Source organism: Dendropsophus ebraccatus, chromosome 7 (assembly GCF_027789765.1).
Source record: "Dendropsophus ebraccatus isolate aDenEbr1 chromosome 7, aDenEbr1.pat, whole genome shotgun sequence".
Taxonomy (NCBI): domain Eukaryota; kingdom Metazoa; phylum Chordata; class Amphibia; order Anura; family Hylidae; genus Dendropsophus; species Dendropsophus ebraccatus.
In genome coordinates, this window is record NC_091460.1 from 29333638 (window position 1) to 29353548 (window position 19911).

Here is a 19911-nt window from a genome sequence, read left to right on the forward strand (position 1 = left end):
GGTTTTCCCATTTAGTCCGGTATTCCATAATGTCCCTTTCAGACAGTTGTTTCTATGACATCTTCTTCCATTAAATTTCCAGCACAGAAGGCAAAGTACTGCCAACCAGATCCCCCACCTTTAAAGTAATACTGTGGCTCCTTCTTCCCCAACTCTATGTGTGGCCCTACTCAACACCCTGTCTCCTCCACATCCTCCTCCTTCTTCCTTTCCTATCTGGACCCTTCTTCTTCACCGTCCTTCTTACCACTCACCACTTTTCCAAGCTGCCATCCTCATTCTTCAGCCTCAGGTGTCCCCGTCAGTAGGCTGTAGTAGCAAGTCTAATATGGCAGACACAGCAGGCCTCTGGCTGCCATGGTAACTAATCAGCACCCCTCAGTTGCATTGTGAGGGTGCTGATCAGAGGTCTGCTAGGGCAGGCACCTGTTAAGACAAACCCCTTATTTCCCCTATCACTATTAATTTGCTATATTTAGGGGGTTAATGACCGCTATCAGCATGATCTCTGATGCCAGTCAGTGATAGTGTTAACAACAGTGTTAACAACTGACATCCAATTCGTAAAAAGTCAGCTGGTATCACACACCTTGAGTGTGCATCTATATATACTGAGCTGAGCAGTGAGCTATATATTGTATGAAGGGGTTAACTAAAGGATTTGACCTAAGAGGTTATTTTCCGGCTGGACCCCAGGCAGCCAGGTCCAATACTTTACAAAACATGAAGAGTGAAGATTCCCAGGGCCTCAGTTCTGTTTTCCTGCATAGACACAGACATAGAATATATACTGTATATACAAATAAGAGTATATATAGCTTTATCTACAGTAGCACCAACCACATCAAAGGACTCATAACAACCAATCTATCAATTGTGGTCAATATTCTGAAGTTACAATGTAGAAATAAGTTCTACACAAAGAGCTCATTGATGCTTGGAAGGAGAGCTGAGAAGGTGGCAGTACGGTGACATCACTGGTGGGGGTGTATGTGCCGCCATACAGCCATGATTTCTGCGCTAATAAATGGAGACGCAATGACTCATCTCATGTACACAATATATGTATTATTGGGATTGAGATTTCTTCCTCCGGTCTAATGCCTAGACAATGCAAACTTGGAACAGACTTATAACAATGGCTCGCATAGGATTATTTTGGTGACTCTTGCTACATACACTTGGGTACACTGCTAACTTTGCGCCACAATTTTAGTGCACATTTTAGCATTTCAGGCCATGTCCCTTAAAGGTATGGTTCAGCGGAAAATGTTTTCTTTCTTTCAAATCAACTCGTGTCAGAAATTGCCAGAAATTTGTAATTTACTCTCAAGTCTTCCAGTACTTATCAGCTGCTGTATGTCCTGCAGAAATGGGTGCATTCTCTTGTCTGACACAGAGCTCTCTGCTGCCACCTCTGTCCATGTCAGGAACTGTCCAGAGCAGTAGCAAATCCCCATAGAAAACCTCTCCTGCTCTCCAGACTAGAAAGAATACACCACTTCCTGCAGGACATACAGCAGGTGATAAGTACTGGAAGACTTGAGATTTTTTTTTTTTATTAGACGTAGATTGCAAATCTCTGGTACTAGTTGATTTGAAAGAAAAATTTCTCCTAATGACTAATGAAGTCACTGACTATAATTCATAGGGTAAAATGGTGTTTGTACCCCGAGGTGATATGGGCCAACATCAACCTTAAAGCAGTTTTACGGGCTAATGTGCCTGATGGCTTTTTTCAGGATAGGTCATGTGGGGTATGATGGGTGCCAACATTCCCAGCGACTATCTATTAAGCTTTTTTGTGAGCAGTGGATACATGAGGGCACCCGCCAACAATCACAGGCAGCTCCTATAGTTTCCTTGTCCACCATCCAGACACAGGTGATCCCTCCATCTGTTTCCAGGTGCTTAGCACAAGAAAATGTCAGGTCACAGTGCCCATATCACGTCCTTCCATTGACAGCAACCATCTTCACCTTCTAATTTAGAGGTGTTGTGAATGAGACACCTGGACTACTACAGACTGGAAGATCCCATATCGGTTGGGTTGGAGTATGGAGGCCTTGTGGTTTTAGTACATAATACTCTGTATATAAACCTGCCTACTTACAGCCCTACTTTATCATATACCACTAGTTTGTACGCAGGGGCAGATTAACTTTACCATAGGCCCCGAGCTGTTCACCAAGCCTAGGCCCCCAATCCCACTGTAACTATGGCAACACCAGCGTGCTGTTCATAGTACAGGATAGATAAGGCCATGATGCCCTGATTTGTGCAAAATTGTGGTAAAAAAGCAGCCATTGTTTGCACACCATGGCAGAACTGTAGCCAGGGGACAGTACACCCCTGAAATTATAAGTCTTTTTGGGTGGCCATGGGCCCCCCAGGAGTTTAGGGCCCCGGGCTGCCAATTATAATCCGCTACTGTTTGTAAGTAACGTATAACACATAGTGGACTGGGATGAGTTATACAGGGATAGTACACTAGGTGTCAGCAGTAATCCACGCTTCAGCAAAACTTTTTATCTTTCAGAATAAAACTTGGTCACATATGAAGAGATTTATCTGTGAACGCTACAGGCTGGTGAGCGCCATAAGGTAAGACGTTATTCACACAGCGCACCCTTCACAGTACAGCTACAAAAATTCAAAGGAAATTATATAACTGTCCATCAGAGTAGGTCAACCTCATACAAGACTAGAGGTTAGGGACCTACTGTATGACAACTCCACCAAGGAACAACCAAGGAATTGAGCGATACCATGAATGATTATGAGGGGGTTGTACTACCATACACTCAGGAGAGAAGACAGAAGTGGTTTATTATTGCATCCTAGTGGTGGTCACCCTATTAGCCCAAGCTTCCATTGCTTTACCAATGTGTTTCAGGGCCAGATATTCATTTATAAGGCATGTAATACCACATTTCTCCTGCAGGGGGCGAAGCAGACATGTATGCTTGGCTGTAGCTGTTTGCCAGGTCAAAAAAGTTTTTAAAAAAATCTAAATATTCCTTTAAGGGGTTAAGATGATGTATCACAATGAGGATCCGCTATGTATAAAGAAGGAGCATTATACTCTCCAATAATCTACCAGGGTGAATAGATTGGTAGCCTGGTATTATACACTATGTGACGTACTTGCCCACACACATCCTCTACAGCTTCATACGAATAAACAGACAGCAGGTCAGCACAACCTTTTGGAAGGACGCCTGCATAACCAGACACAATACTGAAGACCGGCACTACATCAGCACCAGGGAGAATTACTATCAGGATAGATAGATAGATAGATAGATAGATAGATTTCAGGCCATAAGCCTAATAATAAGCTGATACTTCCTGTTCTAGAGAAAAGTTGTCTGCGGTCTGTAGATATCATTGGATCAGGCCACTCACAACAGGTGATGTATATCAACACCCACCCTGAACAGTGACCTCTGCCCAGGTCGCAGAGCATTCTTAGAAACCTTCTAGAGTCCTGTAAATTGCTTCTCTTTGCTTTTTCCTTGGTTACACCAAATCTAAGTTGACTGCTGTCTCCTTCCATCTATCATCTGTAATGATGAGTTCTTCCTTTGTCCTTTACTTCACCTCTGGATATTCCTCTACGCTTTCTAGCAAAAATTCTGAATAATTTGTCACTTAATCCTAATCCTCCCTCTGGCTATTGCTGTGACTCCTCTTCCCATTGATTCCTATGTTGCTGGCATGCTTGGTATGCAGTAAATCATTCCTCTCCTCCGACGCTCTGCGTTCCAACTTCTGCCCACAGTCCCCAAGAGACCTCCACATAGGATACGGCCTCATTTCCACCAGGTTTACTCTCTTCTTATTTCCTGGGGTACAACATAGATAACTATAAACGACTATAAAAATGTTTGATCCTTGTATACTTAACAAGGTCGATTTTCCTGGGCCTATGTACAAAGAAAGATCTTTTTCCTTCCGAATGTCAGAAAGTGCAACCTGTGAGGAAGTCTCTCCAGAGTCCACTATCTGGGTCAATGGGCACGGTGCCAGCAAGTGGTGGTCCAGTAAATGTAATGACAAAAGTACAACAGGGAAGGGTACAGAGGGCAAGATGGAGTATGAGCGAGGCAAAAACTATAATCAAGGTCAAAAAACTTCCTGAGGTCAGGGCTGGTGGAGTTATGTGTCTCCAGATTGGCATATGAATCTTGAGTCTTAGAAGCCATTTCAATGCCTCTCCACAACCACGCCTAACAAACTTCAGAAAAAAGCTGCCAGACTCCCTAAGCGCTTAACCTAATAATCAGGCAGAGCGCTCTGCCCAGTAGCGTAATTTGGTGGGGGCAGAGGGGGCGGCCGCTCCCGGTCCCACACAGGCAGGGGGCCCACTGAAGACTTGGACAGTTAATGCTGTCCACAAAAGCTATTGCTTTTGCAGACAGACTTAACAAATGTCTATTGGCTGTAGGTGGCCACTGGCCAGCAACCAGAGCTCCTGGGGGGCCACACGACTACTGAATGTTGTGTCTGAACATTTAGCTGTAGGCGCGAAGAGAACATACAGTTGAATGCAGCAGGATGATTGACAAGGCGAGGAGAGCATTGGCTCTCCATCCTGCCAATCACTGTTGTGGCCACAAGAGGCTGTTCCCTCCCTAAGAGCTGTAGAACATGAGTGATGTCACTCGTGTGCTCAGTAAACAGGGAGAGAGTTAACGTGAGAAGACTACAGTACTACAACCACACTGCAGGTAAGTATGACTTTTTTTCCTTAGTTATAGAGGAGACCTATGTGGGTGGGTGGGGCTGACTCCTAGTAAGGATGTTATCTATGAGGGTTGGGGTATAGTATGTGCTGGATAACTGAAAAGGTGGTACTTAATTTGGAGGTACAGTCTACTCACAGTGGTGGTGGAGTCTAACCACCAGGATTAACAGGGAGATTACTTCTGGGGGAGGGGATGGCTGCATGGGGAATACATACCGGGGGGATTACCTACATGAGTTGGTACTGGTGGGGATGCCTACATGGAGGATTCTACCTTTTTGGGGCACAGAGGGGAGCCTAACTTTTATATGAGGGCACAGAGGGCCCTTACTACTACTACATGGAAGCAGAGGGAAATTGAAAATTATTACTATATTGGGGCACAGAAGGCCTAACTACCATATGGATGCACAGAGAAACTGAATTTCAACATGAAGGTACAGAGGGGCCTGAATACTATATGGGGTGCACAGGGAGGGTCTATCTTCAATATGGAGCAGCAAGGGGGGGATAATGTACTATGTTAGGGTATAGATGGTGGCCTTTTTACTATATGAGAGCATAGAGGGACCCTGCGAACTATATGAGGGCTAAAATTGGGTCTAAATACTACATAGAGGCATAAATTGTCTGCTCTCATATGCCCTGTACACAATGATTATCCGGGCTGATTTCTCCTACATTTTAAGGTATTGTCATGTATTGTTTCTAAGGATTAATAAAGTAATTATTCCATTTAGTTATGTTAGTATGAGCAGATGATGGGGAAGTAGTACAGAGCATCAGTGGCGGCAGCGAGGGGGGGGGGCGGATTGGTGATAGGCATGGTCCTGGTACTACTCCCCCATCATCTGCTCATACATTGATTCCATAGTGTCCAGCAGTAGCGCACTATATATAGAATTCAATAGTACTCATTGAATTCTATATATAGTGCGCCCCCTGCTGGACGCTCCATTGGAATTACACCTTCTTCGTGACGTCACAGTATTTCAGAGAATTTGAAGTCTCCATGATCTACTAAATTAAGGGAAATAGCAGTATATGTGCATTTCCCATAATTAACCTCTTAACGACGCATGACGGGTATACCCGTCATGCGGCCGTTAAGAGTAAACAGAGAGGGCTCCTGGCGTGAGCCCTCTCTGCAGCGCGCGGTCCCCGGTTGCTAAGTGCAGCCAAGGACCGCGTGTATTAGCCGGCGCGGCCGATCGCCGCGGCCGGCTAATTAACTATTCAAATGCTGCTGTCAAAGCTGACAGCTGCATTTGAATAGCAGCTGTGCCCCCTCTCCCTGGTGTCCAGTGGGGGATCTCCCCCCCGCAATGCGATCGCGGAGGGGAGATCCGTTCTAATGAGCCGGCCGGGGCTCAGCGTCGGAATGACGCTGATCCCGGCTCGGCAATTTATTCAGATGGTCTGCAGCAGAACATTATAATAGAGCACCGATCTGATGGATCATTGCTCTATTATATACACAGGATTGATCTCAATGGGAGATCAGTTCTGTGTATATAGAAGTCCCCCAGGGGGCTTCATATTACTGTGAGTGAAAGTTAAAAAAAGTGTTTTTATTAATAAAAAATCCCCTCCCCTAATAAAAGTCTGAATCACCCCCCTTTTCCCATTTTACAAATAAAAATAAATAAATAAATAAATAAATAAACATGTTTTTTATCATCGCGTGCGTAATTGCCCGAGCTATTAATTAATCACATTCCTGATCTCGCACGGTAAATGGCGTAAGAGCAAAAAAATCCCAAAGTGCAAAATTACGCATTTTTGGTCGCATCAAATCCAGAAAAATTGTAATAAAAAGCGATCAAAAAGTCGTATATGCGCAATCAAGGTACCGATAGAAAGAACACATCATGGCGCAAAAAATAACACCTCACACAGCCCCATAGAGCAAAGGATAAAAGCGCTATAAGCCTGGGAATGGAGCGGTTTTAAGGAACGTATATTTGTTAACAATGGTTTTAATTTTTTACAGGCCATCAGATACAATATAAGTTATACATGTTATATATCGTTTTAATCGTAATGACTTGAGGAACATATATAACAACTAAGTTTTTCCATAGGACACACGGCGTAAAAATTAAGCCCCCCCAAAGAAAAATAATTGCGTTTTTTTTTCAATTTCACTGCGCATATAATTTTTTTCGGATTTCACAGCATATTTTATGGAAAAATTCAGCCTGTTATTGTAAAGTACAATTAGTGACGCAAAAAATAAGAGCTCATGTGGGTCTGTAGGTGTGAAAATGCAAGTGCTATGGCCTTTTAAGCACATGGAGGAAAAAACGAAAACGCAAAAACGAAAGTTAGCACGGTCCTTAAGGGGTTAATGTACATTAGAAATTTGTCTAACTTTCCGTAAGTAATAACATATTAAAAAATACTTTTCCCCGAACTTCTCCTTTAACATTTTTAGTTTTTTAGGCCAGTTTTTTAGGCCAGCTGGGTGCATATATTAACTTTATTACTGTTCTAGACAACCAGAGATCCCGGCGTTAATTCTTTTGCTGCCCAAAGCCCCTAGACATACTGATATTTACTTCCTCACTTCCCTAGACCACCAGGGTTGCAAATAGGAATACCTTTACTGCCATTGACCGTGAGGTTGCCATTATTCTCCCTATACAGCAACATTTATTTGCCACTCGGCATTTTGGAGAAAACAGTGCCCACCCTCCCCGCTTACTATTTAGATAAACCCCACCCCCGCAGAGCCCTTAAAGTATAAGATAAAATTAGATTCCATCTATACAATCTGGTTTTAAGCCCAGTGATTTTACAATGACTCCTTCGCCTGTGACGGCCAGTTCTTCGGTATCTTTCGGTGGACGATGCATGAAAAGAGATTTAATAGCGTCGGCTGGTGTCACCGTCTGTTCTGCTTTATATCAGAATCAAAAGACCCCTTTCAAGCCTCGGCTTCTGATGATGTGAGCTGCTGGTAGGGAATTTAATGATGGCTCACATCAATGGTGTGCAGATCCTTTGTATGAAGCCTCACAGTATTGAGTGGTCGGAGATCAGTGGAAATGAGTTTTAACATCATCGAGTTTAAAATAACTGAGAGCAATGGCTTGATCCTTAGGGAGCGACGCCTTACACCAGGCCAGAGGCAGGAACGTCTGTAAGGCTTTCCCAGAGGTATCTGCCCACTAATGTGAACAAGCTGATACTAAGCCTAGTATTCTAGTATCCTGTGATTATACATATCGCCCACTTTCATTGGCAAAGATAAGGGTCACTTACAGACACTTTGAGAGGCTGGGACCCCGGTGATCATTACAATGAATAGGCCCATGGCTCTCTACTGGATGCTATAGCCCATCGAGTCTTAGCCTAGATCCCACACTGCTTTGAAGGGAATAAAAATCTTTGAAAATTTACTTGGTTGAATCTAGACATGAAATTTGGAACACAATGTAATACATTTTTACATCCTCTGCTGCCACCAATGGCTGTTTGAGGAACTGCAGAGCTGCTCAAGCCCAGTCCCAACACAGTTTTTTTTTCTTTTTTTTTCCCAACACTTTATTATCGCATAGCATAGACATAAAGAAATATTCTATAAAAACAATGAAGGACATATTTAGTAAATACATATATCTCTTAAATCAAAGAAAAAAGGAGGTGGTGGGAAAGGAAGGCCAGTCCCACACCATAATTACTATGTTGTCATCCTATAGTGTTTAGATCATCTCCATAGATATCACCGTCCCACTATATTATTCCACATTGCAATAGCATTACATCATTCTCTCCCGTGGCCATCGTCCAACCCACCCCCCTCCCCCAATTCTATTCGTTTTATGAGGTGTGAATTAGCATATACCTATCTTTCTACACTATATCTAGGAACTTCACTCTCCCTGTTGGTTCAGTGCAGACCTCCAAGGGTCAACCCCCCAACCTAATCGTTCCCTATTACTGCTGCACACCCATATGTTCTACCCCACTCCAAACTCACTATGCAGGGAGCCTGGTTGGCTAGACGCAGGCCACGGGTTACATTATTCGAATCACATAAAACAAATAGATAACATAGTCGACTTTACACCTCCCTAACCTTCCCAGTTCACCCCTATTAGGGTCCTTCCAGCATTTCAACAATTGCCTTTATCCTATACCCACCCCCCAACCACGAACAACGCAAAACAAACGAACAAACAAACAAAAACAAGACAAAGACTGAACAAAAAAAAAAAAATCACCTTAGTACCCCATTACCTCTCACTCTCTCCCTTTAACACCATCCTCCCATAATCTCTGATGGCCAAGAATTCCATATCTCTTTAAATGCTGTTACTTTTTTTTACTCATATATTTTCACTTTCCCCATTTCCCGTTTCCAATCATCCAGTGTTGGTTCTTGAGGCGAAATCCATCTATGTAGTATACAGTTTCTAGCAGCAAAGAGGGCTCTGTGAATAACAAATTTTTTTTTTGATTGGATATTCAAGATTAGTTAGATCTCCTAGAATGCACAACTTAGCTTGTAAATCAATTTTCACATCAAAAATCTGCTCTATGGTTAAGGCTATTTCTGACCAATACCTGAATAGTTTGGGGCAACGCCAAAATAAATGAAAGGTGTCAGCTCTCTCCCCCTTGCATCTATAACATATGTTTTGTTGATATATTCTCATCTTATGCAGCCTAGACGGGGTATAGTGTGCTCTGTAAATGATAAATAATTGTGAAATCTTATGATTTAGCCTCACACTGCATTTATCTACTGCAGTGAATACTACTTTCCAATCAATCACCTCTCCCGTGTCCTCTTGCCACTTATCCTGATATGTTTGGTTCCTACGAGTGGGGTAACTACTTTTCAAAACTCTATAAATTTTCCCTACCGTATTTTTGTGACTTAATTAATTTGTGTTTATACAGTGACAATATCTGTTTATTATCTATATATGAAACAGCGTGTTTAATCTGTGCTAATCTAAAGTAACCCGAATAGGGAATCCCGAATTCTCCATGTATTTGTTCCAATGTTTTCAGTTTCCCTTCACTACCAACTAATTGTCCAACCTTAGTGATACTATATTTCATCCAAAACAAGTGATCGTGAATTTTTACCAATTCATTGAGATTGGCGTTGCCCCATAGAGGGGTAAATTCATTACTCCCTTCAGTGTAGGGTTTACCCCTAGTTTTAGCCCATACCTTAGCTTGCATAAATCTAATAGGATCTCTATTCATATCTATTTTCCTCCCAGCTTCCAACCATGTGAATGGATCCATGTGCAGTGTTGTTAAGTCAGCATTCCAACCTCTACCAAAGTCGAATCTCCTCCATTTTATAACATACATCATTTGGGCAGCTAAAAAATAACACTCAAAATCAGATTCATTCCTCCCTCTGTTTTATCTAGAGTCAATGTCTCGTAGGGTATTCTAACTACTTTGTATCCCCAGATAAGAGTGTTACACACCGAAATAATCCTAGAAAACATTTTCTTACAGATCCAAACAGGGCTATTAGCTAGTACATATAGAATTTTAGGTAGAATTATCATTTTTACTAAACCTAGTCTTGCTGCCTTCCCCATAGTGAGTCTATTCCAGACTTTAATTTTTTTCTCTATATTCACGATAAGAGGTACAAGATTCAACTCAATATAGCGATTGGGATCTTGCGACATAGTAATCCCCAAATATTTAAAGGTCTCTCCCAGGTTAATAGTTTTTAGGGCACTATTTTGGATGTGTCCACATCCCTGAAGGGGCATTATTGAGGATTTAGACCAATTTATTTTTAACCCTGAATAAGCTCCATACCAATCTATGGTCTCAATTATACTCGGAAGAGATGTGTGGACATTCGATAGAAATAACATGATGTCATCTGCAAACAAAGAGATTTTTTCGCTTTTTTCCGAATACTCAAGGCCATGGATATCTCTATTTAACCTTATATAGGCTTCTAATGCTAAATTAAACAATAACGGAGAAAGGGGGCATCCCTGGCGCGTACCTCTAAATAATAAAAACGACTCAGAAAGATGAGAATTGATCACCACCCTTGCCCTAGGATCCCTATATAGAACCTTTACACATTTCATATAATAAGTCCCAAATCCCATTCTCCTGAGAACCCCCCATAGGAATTCCCATTCTATTCTATCAAATGCTTTCATGGCGTCTAAGGTAACAATAGCATTTTCCGTTAACTGTTTATTACCCTCTACAATATTACCGAATGCCCTACGAATATTATCATAAACTCCTCTACCCTGGATAAAACCAGATTGATCCTTGTGGATAAGAGTATCCATGACCTTGAGCAGACAATTAGTTAATCATTTCGAAAAGATTTTTATATCTGAGTTTATAAGGGATATGGGACGATACGATTCCGGGCTCCGAGGGTCCTTCCCCTCCTTAGGGATTAAGATGATAACTGCCTCTTTCATTGACTCAGGAGAATCACCTGTTTCAATGGAGTGTTCAAAACTTTTAATAGTTCCTTCGCAATATTCTCCTCAGCCATTTTGTAGACTTCTATAGGAAGTCCGTCGGAGCCCGAAGCCCTACCCCCTCCCAAACCCCTAATTGCTCTCCTAACCTCTGATACCGACATGGGACGGTCTAGCTCCTCTCTTTGGGCTGGCATCAGTTGCACAGTCTCTATATCTTTTAGAAAATTATCAATCTCTTGACTGCTATAGGAATTCTCGGAGGAATATAAATTAATATAATAATTCCTAAATATTCCTATAATATCTTTTGGGATGGTGAACAACTTTCCCTTTTCTTCTATCACTGTTATCTGATGTTTGTTTTGCTGTACCTGTACCAATCTGGCCAAGTACCTACCAGGGACATCACCCTCAATGCCACTTTTTGCCCTTATAAACTGATCTCTAAACTCTAATCTCAACATATTTTCTCTATCCCAATTCTCTCTCTCGCTCATCCATTCATCCCATGTGCTCTGAGTTGGATCATTTCGATATATCTCCTCTTTCTTCTCCACCTCTTGAAACAATTTAGCCCATTTTTCTTTATTGTGTTTCCTCTTTGCTGAAATCTTACTGTATAGCTCGCCTCTCATTGTGGTTTTAAAGGCATCCCATACAATTTTGACATTTGCTGTATTCGCATTAATATCAAAATATGCTGTAATCATATCTACCCAGTTGAAATCTATTTGATGGAGCCATATAGGATTTATCCTTATTACTCTCTCAGGGCATATTACTAGTTTCTGACATGTAAATATTAATGGAAGGTGGTCTGAGTAGCCTCTCCGCCCTACTTTAACTTCTCTAGGGTTACCCAGCACTAGGTCTATACGCGACATAGGCTTATGAGTCTTGTTGATACATGTAAATTCCTGAATATCCCCATTCTTAACCCTCCATAAGTCATACCATCCCAATTCCCCAATAAGCCTCGCCAAAGGCGAGGTCCACTCTGCCATGGTCTTACCATTTAGTCTGTGCCTGTCCTTTGCATCGTCCAAAATCTCATTAAAGTCGCCAACCCAATACCTTGGACATGGAGGCATTTTTTGGATGAAATCATCAATCTCCAAGAAAAGTTTCACAGAAAAAGGAGGAGGAAAATAAACCACCGCAAGCACCATTTCTATGTTGTCACAGCACATATGAAGTATTATGTAGCGACTATATTTATCGATCTTTTTTCACAATACTACTAAACTAATGGCATTGTGAATTAGGACAGATATGCCCCTGGAAAAAGTAGAGTAATATGAGTGGAAACTTTCCCCTACCCATCTAAAATTAATCAAGTTGGATGTCTCTTCTGTCAAATGAGTCTCTTGGAGACAAATGATAGCGGGAAGGTGCGGCTTCAATGCATCATGGACTGCTATACGCTTACGTCTATCTGCCATTCCCCTAATATTCCATGACAGGATTTTTAAACTATCCATACACTAATACCATTGAAAAAAGTGCCCAAGTTGGCCTTACTCTTTGTACAGGAGAGAGTGAGAGGGTAACACACCGGAGAAAAAAAAACAAAAAAAACACAAAACAAGACATCCAAACACCCGACCACCCCATCCCCCTTGGCTCAAATGGAAGGCAAAAAAAAAAATCACCACCCATCCTGAACCTCTACCTTGATCATGTAATGCTTTCTCCCCCTCCCTCCTAAGTAACCATTACCCTGAATATATGTTTTACCTCTTAACTTAAATCATATACTAGTACAATACTTATAATCCAATATACAGTATTTTAAACCTAGTCTAGATCACTACAGGATTAGCCAATCCCCTTGTTTTCCAACCATCTGGACGCCTGGCCTGCATCTTCGAAGAAAATTGTCGCTCCCTCATAGATTATCCTGAGGCGAGCAGGATATAGTAGAGAGTATTGCAAACCCGCTACTCTTATTCTTTTTTTTACTCCAATGTAGCTAGATCTAGGAAAAGTCTGGATATATACTGATTTTCTGATTATTGAAAGTCAATTCTTTCCTCCTTCTATTTAATTCCAGAAGTGTGTCTCTATCTCTATGGAACAGCAATTTTATCAGTATGGGTCTTGGATGAGAACCTGTAACTGGTAGTTTAGTAGGGAGTCTATGGGCCCTCTCAATACCAAAAAATTTAGAAAATGATTCAGTTCCAAACGTAGACACCAACCACTCGTATATGAAAAGTGCACAATCTTTCCCTTCAACGCCTTCAGGAAAACCAATAAACTTAACATTGGATGTACGTGACCTATCTTCAAGATCAGTCATTTTCTTTTTGTTGTAGTCACTTTCCTGACCCATTCACTTTACCACTTTTTTCAGACTGGACTGTTCGTCCTCTAGGTCAGAGATTCTTTTTTCTGTTTCACTTACTCTAGCCCTCATTTTTTCCATATCACTTCTTATCAATGTAACTTCAGTTTTTAACGTTCCCATCTGTGAAAGAATTGCATTAACCGACATATCCAGTTTTTGTACCACACCCAATATTTTTTCAAGCATATTAGGATTTTCCCCATTGCTTGCATTATCCAGTCTGGTCCCATTTTCACCGTTATCCTGCCCGGTCTCCCCCACACTTGTGATGCTCATATCCTGTGCAGAGGATGCCTGTAGGAATTTGTCTATTTTTTGACCTGTGTTTTTGGAGACTGGAACAAGAGAAGCTGAGCCTCCTGATTTCCTGGCACTCGCCTCTTCTGTTTTTTTTTAGTTTGGGGGGCATTTTAACCCTTAGCAATGGTAGCTCTAGAAGAAAACAAAATGTGCTACTTCCCAAAAAAAAGAAATGTTCACCAAATGCCAGATCAAATATCCTTCATTTATGGCTGTAGGGCACACCAACACAACCAACACTCGCAGTATAGAGTCTCTCAGAATGTGGCTCTCCTATAGAGTATTCCCCATAATGCGGCCTATTATTATAGTGTCGTGGGGCATTAACCCCAAAATATTTCCTGGATAACAATTCATAGAGCGTCAAAATCCAACAGTTCACTCGGATTTTTAGAGAATTTTTCCCTTGTGAACCATTTCTCACGTTCTATTCATGTGAATGACATGGCTATTGCGCAAGGTATGTGCTTCACTCAGCTATATATAATGCACTCAGATATATATTTGCCACCATAGCCAACTGCATATCCAGCACTCTCAACATAAGGCCTCTCAGAGCATAACTCTCCTGCAGAGCATTTCATGCACTCTGAACATATAAACAATTAAGCTGTTGAAAAGTTCATCTGCTCAAACGCAAGGCAATTCCTCCAAGGTATTCATTAGTTAAAATTCATATAGCCTTTCTCCAGCTCATCACCTCACCGTCCGGTGTTTCACAAAATTTTTCAGATTATATTTCTCATGTGGAACCTTTCTCACATTCTGTCCATATGTGTGGCTTAACTGCTGTGCTGGATATATACTTCACCCAGCTATATGCAATTCATTCAGATTTAACACCATGCGGCATTCTCCACATTCTGAACATATAAAGATAGAGCGGTATAGGTTCCTCTGTCTGTATATTGGAGTAATCCAGCATATATGCCTGAGATTTGCAGGCCACCGTATAGTTCAATCACTTCTCTCAGAGACCACCTCCATTCAGGGGGTCAATTGAGTTGCAGGATAGCCACCACACTGTAGGAGCCAGAGAGGGGCCACGCACGCTGGCTCCGCTCTCAACCCAGGCGCCAAGGCAACATGCATCAACTCCGGAACAATCTCACCCGTCCACAGCGCAGGAAGCCGAGTCCTATGAGCACACAGACGGCATCAGGGATCACAAGACGGGCGTCCAATAGATCCAGAAGGGCAGGTACATCAGGGACCAAAGCTCTAGGGAGCCCCTTTGCCGCCGTAGTTCCGGCTAAAGCTATCGTCGGGCGCCGGGCCGAAGTTCGGCGTCCGCGTGCTTACACAGCATGGCTCCCACACATCTTGCGCGGCAGGGAAGGGAGGAGGAGTCCGCTCATGAGCGACGCATCAGCTGGACATGCGTCCGCTCACATGATCACCTAGTCCCAACACAGTTACATGTACATTCAGCGCTAGCGATACTGAGCCTCCCCTGATGTCTATTTAATCCATGTTAACATTAGAATAGACATTACACTGGGGGAAGCTGTCTGTATCCATAGTGCTGCAGCTTCCCCTGATGACTATATATTACATGTTACCATTAAAATAGACCTTACACTGGGAAAAGCCGTCCCTGTCACTAGTGCTGCAGCTTCCCCTGATAACTACTTATTACATGTTACCATTAGAAAAGACATTACACTGGGTGAGCTGTCTGTGTCACTAGTGCTGCAGCCTCCCTGGTGTCTATATCATTCATGTTACCATTAGATTAAACATTACACTGGGGGAGCTGTCTGTGTCAGTAGTGCTGCAGCCCTGGCACAGTATAACGGAGTGAGCAGAGATAACAGTCAATCACTGCTGGCTCGGCTACAGGGTGCTTCTCCATGTAAATTGTCTGTTCTAATACTAATATGTGCTAAAATGGACACCATGGGAGACATAGGGGGAGATTTATCAAACATAATGTCAAGTGAAACAGGCTCAGTTGCCCCTAGCAACCAATCAGATTCCACCTTTCATTTTGCAGAGTCTGTGAGGATTAAAAGGTGGAATCTGATTGGTTGCTAGGGGCAACTGAGCCAGTTTCACTTTACACCATGGGGGAGATTTATCAAACGTGGTGTAAAGTGAAACAGGCTCAGTTGCCCCTAGCAACCAATCAGATTCCACCTTTCATTTTCCAAAGAGTCTGTGAGGAATGAAAGGTGGAATCTGATTGGTTGCTGGCGGTTACTAAGCCAGTTTCACTTTACACCATGTTTGATAAATCTCCCCCTCAGTATCTACCACTGCAGGCATATACAACACTGCTGGGACCAGCTCAATGTAAAGATGTGAAACATTTTCTATATAAACATTTTATTTAATAAAGTTATATTACAAAGCTATATAATTTAAAAGAAAAAAATATTTTTATTTGCTGGAATAGTTCTGAAGACTTGGATTTTGGTACAAGAGAAGCCTCCAGTTTTGAATTTTGACTTGTTCATTAGGACTAATGGACACTGCTAGGACACAGTACACAAAAACACTTGGACAACCTTTTCAGAGATCGGACTCCTTATTCTTCTTTCTACACTACAATTTGCTCAAAGGAAGAGTCCAGAGTCACAGCCAGGATCGGATAACAGAGGAGACCAAAGCCTGCCCAGAGCAGTAGAAAATGCCCATAGAAAGCCTCTACTGCTCTGGATAGTTCCTGACATGGACAGAGGTGGCAGCAGAGAGCACTGTGTCAGACTGGAAAGAATACACCACTTCCTGCAGGACATATAGCAGCTGATAAGTACTGGAAGTTTTTTTTTTTTTTTTTTTTAAATAGAATTAATTTACAAATCTACATTACTGACACCAGTTTATTTAAAAGGAAAAAACATCGCTGGAGTACCCCTGTAAAGAGTACCTGTCATTTTCTGCATTCTGACATTCCTCTGATCTTGTATTCGCATGCTGCTGGAGCCCTGGCACCTGGCCAGTGATTGGCTGAGTGGTCTGTCAGCTAAGACAGGCCACACCGAAGCTGCAGCTTCGCGGGGGACGCAGGAGAAGACCTGCAACATGCTTAAGTTAAAGCATGGCGATTGTGAAATTGTCGGTCGCCCGCCACGCATCGCTATTGCGCGATCAGCTGATCATTGGCCGAATTTGACCGATATCACTCCGTGTAATAGGGCCCTTAGACAATATCCCCATCTCTTTACTTGCCAACAATGTAGTTCCCTGTGGTAGGGAGTCCTGCACAGTTTCCTACTAGTAGCTAAAAGAATGACACCAATGGTCTGGGCCTCTATGTCACATGGCCGTCTCTATAGTACATAAGCACTTGCTTGGATGTAACTCAGGATCAGTACAGGATAAGTAAGTAATGTATACACAGTGACCCCACCAGCAGAATAGTGACTGCAGCTCCGGGGTATAAGACAGGATGTAACTCCGGATCAGTAATCTTGTGGGGCTTTGGACCGCTATAGGGTATTATGTATGGCATAAGGCACTGTGGTGGGCAGGGGTGACATAATAGGGTCACTCTGTGACTGGGTGATATGTGCTTTAATAGTAAGGAGTCTGGTTAGAAAACTTTACAAAGTTACTTCATGGCTGGAAGAAGCCTTCCTGTTTGTCTGAGCCAGATAAGAATTAAATAGAGGCAGAGATGTCACTGGGTTTTGTTGTGTAACAGTTCGGTAGTAATAACTGCTCATAATAGGGAGGTACTATTTATACTGAGCGGCATGTTATACCAGTAACACAATGCTAACAGCGTTCAGGAGTACTCACTGAGTTTGCAGTAATCCAGTGTTCCCGGTTACTTCATGGTCTAGACGGCCAGGATCGTGTAATTCAATGTATGAGACCATCTATTTTAAGCATCTAAAAATCACTATGATTATGAAAAGCAGCAATAACGTAATAGCTCAATAATCTGCTGCTTGTGGCTGGAAATACAGAATAAACTTACAATCCGGATAGGACTGGATCTAAAAGTAGAAACTAAAGCTTTCAATTAACATAAATAGTCAGTCTGCGGGAGGAAGACGTACGCCATTAAGACTGGCGGAGTTAGCGCTCAGCACTTTGTGGAGAGATTAATTTAAATTGCGCGGTGTAAGAGGAAAAACAAACTGCGAATGCCATAGTAAGTGCTGCCATCTCACTAATGGAGGCGGCGGTAAATAAGTCTCCTAGTGCTGCGAATAGGCAAAGCGGATCCGCAGCAGATTTCATTTGAATAACTGAACACCGCATCAAATCTGCTGCGAATCTGCTGCAGATCCTGTAGGTGTGAACGCACCCTAAAAGGGGACAGTAGCTCTCTTTTTTTTTTTTTTTTTTTTTTTTTTTTTAAACTTAGAATGTGATAGTCAGGGGAAAATCCCCAGCAGATGTATAGGACCACCTTTACTCATAGTTGTCAACAATCCGGATGTTGAAGGGATAGTCCAGGCAAATTAATGTCCTGGGTGTGCCCATCTATGCTTAACTATAAGCACACCTAATGAGTGCTTATAGTTAAACTGTGCACTAACAAAGCAAGAAACCATTGGATCCCTGCTCTGACAGTACCTCAGAGCTGCAAGCAGTATTCTGCACACAAGAGGCCACTCTCTTCTCCTAGCTCCCGGCACACATCACTCGTGCAGAGCAGGGAGAGGAGTTACTGTGGCACTGGAGGAACGCAGGTGAATAAAGTAGCCACAGTCTTTTCACTGAATACGGTCTCAACTTTTTTTTTTATGCTGGTGGTTCCATGGATGTTATCCAGTCCGGTGAGGCATGCATTTGCCATATACCGTATAGTTTCCTAGTGGTGCTGTTGTATATTGTTTTGAAGATGGAGGAACGCTTCAGACAGGTGTGGTTGGGGGTACCTCCTACTACCACCACCACCGTTCAGCATATGGAGAAGTTTGATGCCACCCTAGAAAGCCCTGAAAAACAGATACAGCCATAGGAGATCCTTCCCTAGGGGAAAGTTTCCAATTTAAAATGTTCTCTCAGTGAGAGAGTCATGTGCTGCTGGACTATGTTTTAATCCTGTATAGCACCTTTAAAAAGGGATATTTATTAGAAAACATAGCCACTTTGTTCCAAAAACAGCCCCAATCATATCATCAGGCAGAGTGTGGTATTGCAGCCCTGTTCCATTTAAGTGAATGGAGCAGAATTGTAATACTACACATGCTAAGAACAGAAGTAGTGGTGTTTTTGGAAGATAAAATGTTTTTCTAATCCTGGATAATCACTTTAAAATGAGATTAAAGGGAATCTGTCACTAGGTTTAAAATGAGGGCAGCATTAACTAGTGACAAAATACTGAACAGATCAGTGTGTTACTTACATCAATTTTGTTCAGCCATTCTCCTAATATGCAGGAGAATAGGATTCTTGTCACACCCCTCCCCCCGCCCTCCGGCTGCTGATTGACAGGTTATATTGACTGCCTATATACAGCGTAGATGGATAACTGCCAATCAGCAGCTGGTGGGCAGAGTTTTCTGCTTCTCATGAATATCCAGGACCACTGGGCTCATGCACATAGTGGAGAGGACTACTTATTGCCCATGTTATTCAGGAGGAGATCTCTGGATCAGCTGCACAGAACAATGTAATTGATACATCATTTGTTCTGCTTCTCTTTTAGTAGTTTATGCGACAATGAGATTGTCAGCAGGCTTAGGCTGTCCTGTCTCTTTAATGTTGAAAAGACTGACTGTGGATCTTTTATTTCTATGGAGCCCAGGTTATGCTAGATTCTCCATAACCCCTTGAAGGTCTCAGAAAGGTCTCAAGTGCGCAAAAAAAAAAAAAAAAAAAAAAAAAAAAAAGCCTTTTTTTCCAGAAACAGCACCACTCTTATCCTATGTTTCTTTGTGGTATTGCAGCTCAGTTCCTTAGCCGTAAATGATATTACAACTCCAATCCATACACAACCTAGCACTGGTTGTGGAAGAAATCAGCTATGAACATCAAAGAGGAGAGCTGATAAATATACTATCCTAGAAGAGATTCTTCATTGTACTGTACCTCTGTGTATGTATACAATGTCCAGCCTGTATGGTACAGCTGCATGGCCTTGGGCACTACTGCACAGATCC

At 42.3% G+C, this 19911-nt stretch overlaps 1 long non-coding RNA gene across 1 annotated transcript in view; it reads left to right on the forward strand.

The window, feature by feature from the left end:
* The first annotated feature begins 2279 nt into the window (after positions 1–2279).
* Positions 2280–19911, forward strand: part of LOC138797274 (uncharacterized) — an 82810-nt gene continuing 65178 nt past the window's right edge. The window contains exons 1-2 of the long non-coding RNA XR_011363914.1: positions 2280–2436; positions 2540–2604. This is a non-coding gene — a long non-coding RNA (uncharacterized lncRNA). The remainder of the gene's footprint in view (positions 2437–2539; positions 2605–19911) is intronic.